We start from the raw sequence: 6198 nt of genomic DNA on the forward strand, positions 1-6198 counted from the left end.
GCGGCAAGCACTCGGCGAAAACGCTACACTGGGACACCACGGCGGACGATGCCTTCAATGCCATCAAGCGCGCTCTGGCCGACGCCACTCTACTCGCCCACCCAAACCCCGATTATCCGCTGGCACTCATGACAGACGCTTCCAACACTGCGCTAGGAGCTGTCCTTCAGCAGCAGGTCAGTGGCGCGTGGCAACCCCTCGCCTTCTTCTCAAAACGCATGACTCCTGCCCAGACACGATAGTGTTTTTGGCCGCGAACTTCTCGCCATATACCTGGCAGTGCGTCATTTCCGCCACTTGCTTGAGGGCAGAGCATTTACCGTTTTCACGGATCACAAGCCTCTTACTTACTCAATTGGCCGTCCTGCATCCCTATATACGCCACGGGAAGTGAGACAACTTTCCTTCATATCTGAGTTCTCGACTGACATCCGACACATCAGTGGTGCCGACAACACCCCGGCTGACGCCCTCAGTCGCGTCGATGCCGTCACGCGAAGTCGTTCCGAAACATCGACTTCGTCCTCCTTTCCCTTCGACATACATGAACTGTCTGCAGCGCAAGCAAACGACCCCGAGCTTTCCCGCCTACGTACAGCGCAAACATCCCTGAAGCTCGAGACAGTCCTCATTGAAGACGTGCCAATCGTTTGTGATACCTCCACAGGTACGCCAAGGCCCCTTTTGCCCATCGATTTCCGCAAGAAAATCTTCGAATCCTTGCACACCCTTTCCCATTCTGGAATTCGTGCAACTCAAAAGCTGATCAAATCCCGCTTTGTCTGGATCCGCATGAACACTGACATTCGCGACTGGGTCCGCGCGTGTGCACCCTGCCAACGTGCGAAAGTACACCGGTACCCTGTGCCCCCAACGCAGCGTTTCCTGCAGCCCGACGAACGCTTCGCAGTAGTCCATATCGACATCGTTGGCCCCCTACCCCACTGCCAAGGTCACCGGTATTTATTGACATGCATCGATCGCTTCACCCGATGGCCTGAGGCTACACCAATCGCCGACATCACAGCAGCCACTGTCGCCGCGGCCTTCGTCTCTACTTGGGTGGCGCGGTTCGGCTGCCCCACAACCATCGTCACGGACCGCGGTCGCCAGTTCGAGTCATCGCTTTTCACAGAACTCCTCAAACTGCTCGGAGCAGCACGGCTACGGACTGCATCTTACCATCCACAAACAAACGGACTCGTAGAGCGTTTCCATCGGCACCTCAAAGCAGCACTTACGGCGCACGGACCCCCCGTCAAGTGGCTCGAAGCTCTTCCGCTCACGCTGCTCGGAATCCGATCTGCCTTCAAAGAGGACCTTTCGTGCGCCTGTGCCGAGCTTGTTTATGGAACCTCCCTTCGTCTTCCAGCCGATTTCTTGGAAAGCGCGAAACCCGCCGTCCCGTCCACAGCAAGTGAATACGTCGACAGGCTCCGGCATATCCTCCGCCACCTTCAACCACAGCCGACGCGAGAACACCAACGCACTGTGTACGTGACTCCAGACTTAAAGACAGCAACCCATGTTTTCGTGCGTTACGGCCCTGTGCGTGGTTCCCTCCAACCACATTATCTCGGCCCCTTCCGCGTCCTTGAGCGCCGTCCTTCCACTTTCCTGGTAGACTTGAACGGAACGCGAGATGCAGTGGCCCTCGAACGACTCAAGCCAGCGTACACCGAGGCCCCAGTCTCTTGCGTTTCGGCGCCTGCACTTGCGACAGCCCCATTCAGTTCCGACCGACAGCAAGCTCCTCCGGCTCGTCGCGTCCACTGGCATCCCAGCTGCCCAAAGAAGTAAATCGTTCGTCGCCATGGGCGTCCGGAGGGGGGGGCAAGGGGGGGCGGCTGCACCCCCCTGGAAAATCACTCACTCGAACCGTGAGTGATGGCCGCACGCCAGGGGCGGTGGTGCGCTCAGCCAAAAGGGTAAAAGCAGCCCCGCTTCGACGCTTGGTCACATCTGCGAAATGCCGCGTCCGGGCGCGCGTCGTTCCGCCGTTTTCAAACCACGCCACCGCCAGCTCTGCTGAAGGACGACCTGTTGCAGACATGCAGCGGCACCGGCGAGCATGTGTTTCGAGATGGGTGTCTGTTTCTTTGATCTCTAGAGAGATAGCGACACGGAGGCAGACAGTGCACAGGGCACAGGTGGTGGTGGTGGTAGTGGTTTATTTTAAAAAATAAAAATAAAAATAAAAAGTGAAGCAAAAGAGTGTTGCCGGCCGCGGCAATTGCTATCTAATATCTTAAGCACCCGAGCTGCAGCCGGCGGAAACGAAAGGGAAAGGGAGAGGATAGTGAGGAGAAGTATAGAGGGGAGCGACAGCGAGAAAGGACAGGGGAGAGCTTTGTACACTATTTACAAAATACAAAAGTAATCAAGTTCGCGCCGCTCGCGCGCTAAGAGGGCACAGGTCGCTCGCTAGAATCAGGATACGTTCGTACGCCGGCCACCGATGAATTCTTGAGGGGGGAAGGACAAATCAGCCGTGTCCACCCCCGCTTTATCGGGCTGCTCAGGGGCAAGCGGGCGACGAGTTGGCGCCGCCGCCGCTCGCTGTCTCCTCCGATCCACGGGAGAGCTCAGTGCGGTAGAAGCGCCGCTTTCAGAACCTTCGGCAAAGGGGATTAGCTGCTTTTGTTCACGGCGACGCAGTCTCCAGAGGCGCCCCCACACCAGCGTTCCTTGCGTCTTCTCCGAAAACCAGCGCCTTTGGTCATGGGCGTCCGGAGGGGGGGGGCAAGGGGGGGCGGCTGCACCCCCCTGGAAAATCACTCACTCGAACCGTGAGTGATGGCCGCACGTCAGGGGCGGCGGTGCGCTCAGCCAAAAGAGTAAAAGCGGCCCTGCTTCCACGCTTTGGGTCACATCTGCAAAGTGCCGCGTCCGGGGACGCGTCGTTGCAGACATACAGCGGCACCGGCGAGCATGTGTTTCGAGCCGTCTTGAGATGTGTGCCTGTTTCTTTGATCTCTAGAGAGATAGCGACACGGAGGCAGACAGTGCACACCCCGGCCACCGATGAATTCTTCAGGAGGGAGGGACAAATCAGCCGTGTCCATCCCCGCTTTGTCGGACTGCTCAGGGGCAAGCGGGCGATGAGTTGGCGCCGCCGCCGCTCGCTGTCTCCTCCGATCCACGGGAGAGCGCCCCAAGCAACCACAGATATCCGTCGGACGTACGAGCTAGATCCGAACGTCCTTTGCCGAGATCGGACGTCCATCGGACGTACGAACAGAATCCGATTTCGGATATCCGTATTCGTACATCCGCCGGACGTACAGACAGTGTCCACTTTTGTATATCCGCATGAGAGACGAGGTGTACGTCCGAAGGATGTAAGGCCGAGTATTTTCCCAGGCCATGAGTATGGACGTTTTTTATTTCACAGAAAATTCGCGTCTTTCATGTATGTACACTGTTTTATTTGCATCAGTTGGAGGGTTTGACGCGAAGATGTTTGTAAATTGGTTCGATTCCACTCCTTCCTGCAGTGCAAGAGCCGCCAACGAGCTAAATTTATCTAAGAGGAGAAGCAGGTGTTGCAGAATTTTGCAAGAACTCAATGACTAGTTTTGTATTTATAAAACTTCTCCAAATTAGTGGAGTTGTGCGACATGTCCACCGTTTTGCTAGCTAAACTTGCAATTGAAACCATACGCAAGTATTAGTAAGTATCAATGTCAAAACCATCATCATAGATGTCAGTTCGCGGTCAGTCCAATCCAATCCATCAGTACGGCTCCGTAGCGCTGTTGTTGGTTTGTCGCGTAGTGTTGTCCCGCAAGAGCTTTATAGCGCTTTTATTATAATGTGTGGCTATGTTCGGTCTGTGGTCGAAAGTAGTATGTAACTTAAGCAATTCGAAAGATACGGGAAGCGCCTGAAGCTCTTCTGGAACACCGGAATCCCGTACTGCATCGACCTTGGTTTAAAGAAGGCTTAGTGCACATGTGATTGCCTACGAAGGTATGTATCCAGTACACTTCTTGGAACTTGCTTCTAGGACAATGCAGCATGCTCATATAACATTCGTTCACAGGACAGTGGGAGCAGTAAGCGCGAGGAGATGGCTTCCACAAGTGTGTGCTGTTCTCACACTTTCGGGAGCCTACATCACACAGCTGCGGGAGCCCTGAACTAGCGCGGCTAATTCCCACTCCTCTTCAAAGTTGCGGGACGGAGTATTTTCGCATCTTGTTAATTTTTAAGGCATCGCTAGGTTCACTGTGCCTATATAAAGAGTGACAACGCGCGAAAGGCAGACCATAGGAAGCACGTGTAGTTCGCGACGGAAGCTTTGCGGCTTTCTGTGCACAGTCGCGTACAGTGCTGCGCAGGTTAGTGCCCTAAGGCCCATGAGAATAAATAAAGAACAGATACATTGTCAAATATGGTGTGGAAAAATGAGAGCTGTTATTGCCTTATTCTTATTGAGGTGTTTGTTAAAGTGCATTATCTGTTATACTTGCAGCATTAAACACTTCTATTAATTGGTTCCAATGTTTTTACTTGGGCTGCTGCATTGTGCCATTTGTTTCACGTGTGTGATGTTTGCCGCGTTCTTTTTATTTCAGAAATCCTGTGGGTGGGAAGATTACGGATGTGTGTCCCAAGCTTGCCACATTTGAAGAGTCACATTTAAGAAATTTTCCGAATATAACCCATTGCTCTGCTGATGTATCATCAACCACAATAAAATATGCGTGCTATGCATCAAATTGTTTTTGGTTTTATTGCATCGCGCGGAGTGAAAAAAGCACGCATGCACCATATATGCGAATATTCGAGAAAGATCCGCCAATGGACGTACTCAACTGGACGTCCGTCGACGGGCGAACCGTATACCTTTGGCCACCTTTCGGACGGCCGACGGACGTCTACCGGCTGTTTGCGGATGTTCAGCGGACGTACAGAACATCCGAAACAGACCTCTGTCGGCCGTCCGAAGGATATCGGTGGTTGCTTGGGGCAGTTCGGTACAAGCGCCGCTTTCAGAATTTTCGGCAAAGGGGATTAGCTGCTTTTGTTCACGGCGACGCAGTCTCCAGAGGCGCCCCCACACCAGCGTTCCTTGCGTCTTCTCCGGAAACCAGCGCCTTTGGTCAAGGCAGCCCGATGGCGCCTGCCTGGCTCGCCTGTCACCTCTGGCTGGGCCTCAAATCCCAACAGCGCCCATGTACTGTGCGATGTCAGTGCATGGTAAAGAGACCGTCCGTCCCTCATAGCCTGAGTCGTTTTGGGGCTCTGAACCTCATAAAAACACACAAAACAAATTTTCCGACCGGAGTGGCGAGTGTCCCTTCCCCTCGGAAGTCGCGCGGCGTTCCTTGCGTGTGCGCGCCTCTTTGTTTGTGCTTCGGTGTTTTTAGTGGCCGGTTGTCAACGAAGCTGAGAACAACCAAGACAGCGGACGAGAAAACGACGAGCGGCGAGTAGTGTGTGTGCAAATACTCGACTGTGCGGTTGCGCGAGCAAGATGGAGCGAGGTGTATGAAGCTGCGAGCGTGCATTTATCTTGTAAATAAGTTTTCGCTGCATACATAGTCATTTTTTGTTTTCAACGTACGCATTCAACCGTTTTTCCAATCAATGTGTATATATTTTTAACACTACCAACCCCGAGGAACTCCATAGCCAGCTTTGTCTCGCGCGGTCCCGAATGATGGATATTCGACGCTTCTTCAAGCGTCAGCGGTTGTCTGACGAAGCATTATCCAAATGCGCCCCTGCAGATTCTGGTGTGACATGTGACAACGGTGTAGCATTTGAACAGAGTGATGCAAGCTTTTATCACCGGACAGTAGCTGATGTCATCGACTCCATGGAAGGGACTCTGTCAACAGTGAGTTCAGGTGATGCAGCAGGCCGAGATGATTCCATTTCTCCTTTCTTGGGATTCAAGTCCGGATTTGACCAGAGCGATGCAACCTTTCATCACCGGACAGTAGCCGGCGTCGTTGTCTCCATGGAAGGAACTCCACCAGCGAGCTCCGGTCACGCAGTAAGCCGAAACGATTCCCTTTCTCCTTGCTTGGGATCGAAGTCCGGAGACAACATCAAGAAAACAAATAACTTGCCTCAAGAATATGACTTAGGAGAGTTTCTAGGCAAAGCTAAACTCACTGGCATACCGGACTTTTCGAAGTTACGTCTTCTTACTAAGCCATGGTCGCCAAATGTCACATATGATTT

General features: G+C 53.2%; 1 long non-coding RNA gene across 1 annotated transcript; it reads left to right on the top strand.

Moving 5' to 3' along the window:
* The first annotated feature begins 3706 nt into the window (after positions 1-3706).
* LOC149363792 (uncharacterized) lies at positions 3707-4727 on the top strand. Its single transcript, XR_016288586.1, has 2 exons — positions 3707-3972; positions 4581-4727. It is a non-coding gene; the product is annotated as an uncharacterized LOC149363792 (long non-coding RNA).
* The last annotated feature ends 1471 nt before the right edge of the window (positions 4728-6198 follow it).

The sequence above is a fragment of the Amblyomma mixtum genome, chromosome 2 (assembly GCF_055824585.1).
Source record: "Amblyomma mixtum isolate Tamu chromosome 2, ASM5582458v1, whole genome shotgun sequence".
In the NCBI taxonomy this organism is placed as follows: Eukaryota; Metazoa; Arthropoda; class Arachnida; order Ixodida; family Ixodidae; genus Amblyomma; species Amblyomma mixtum.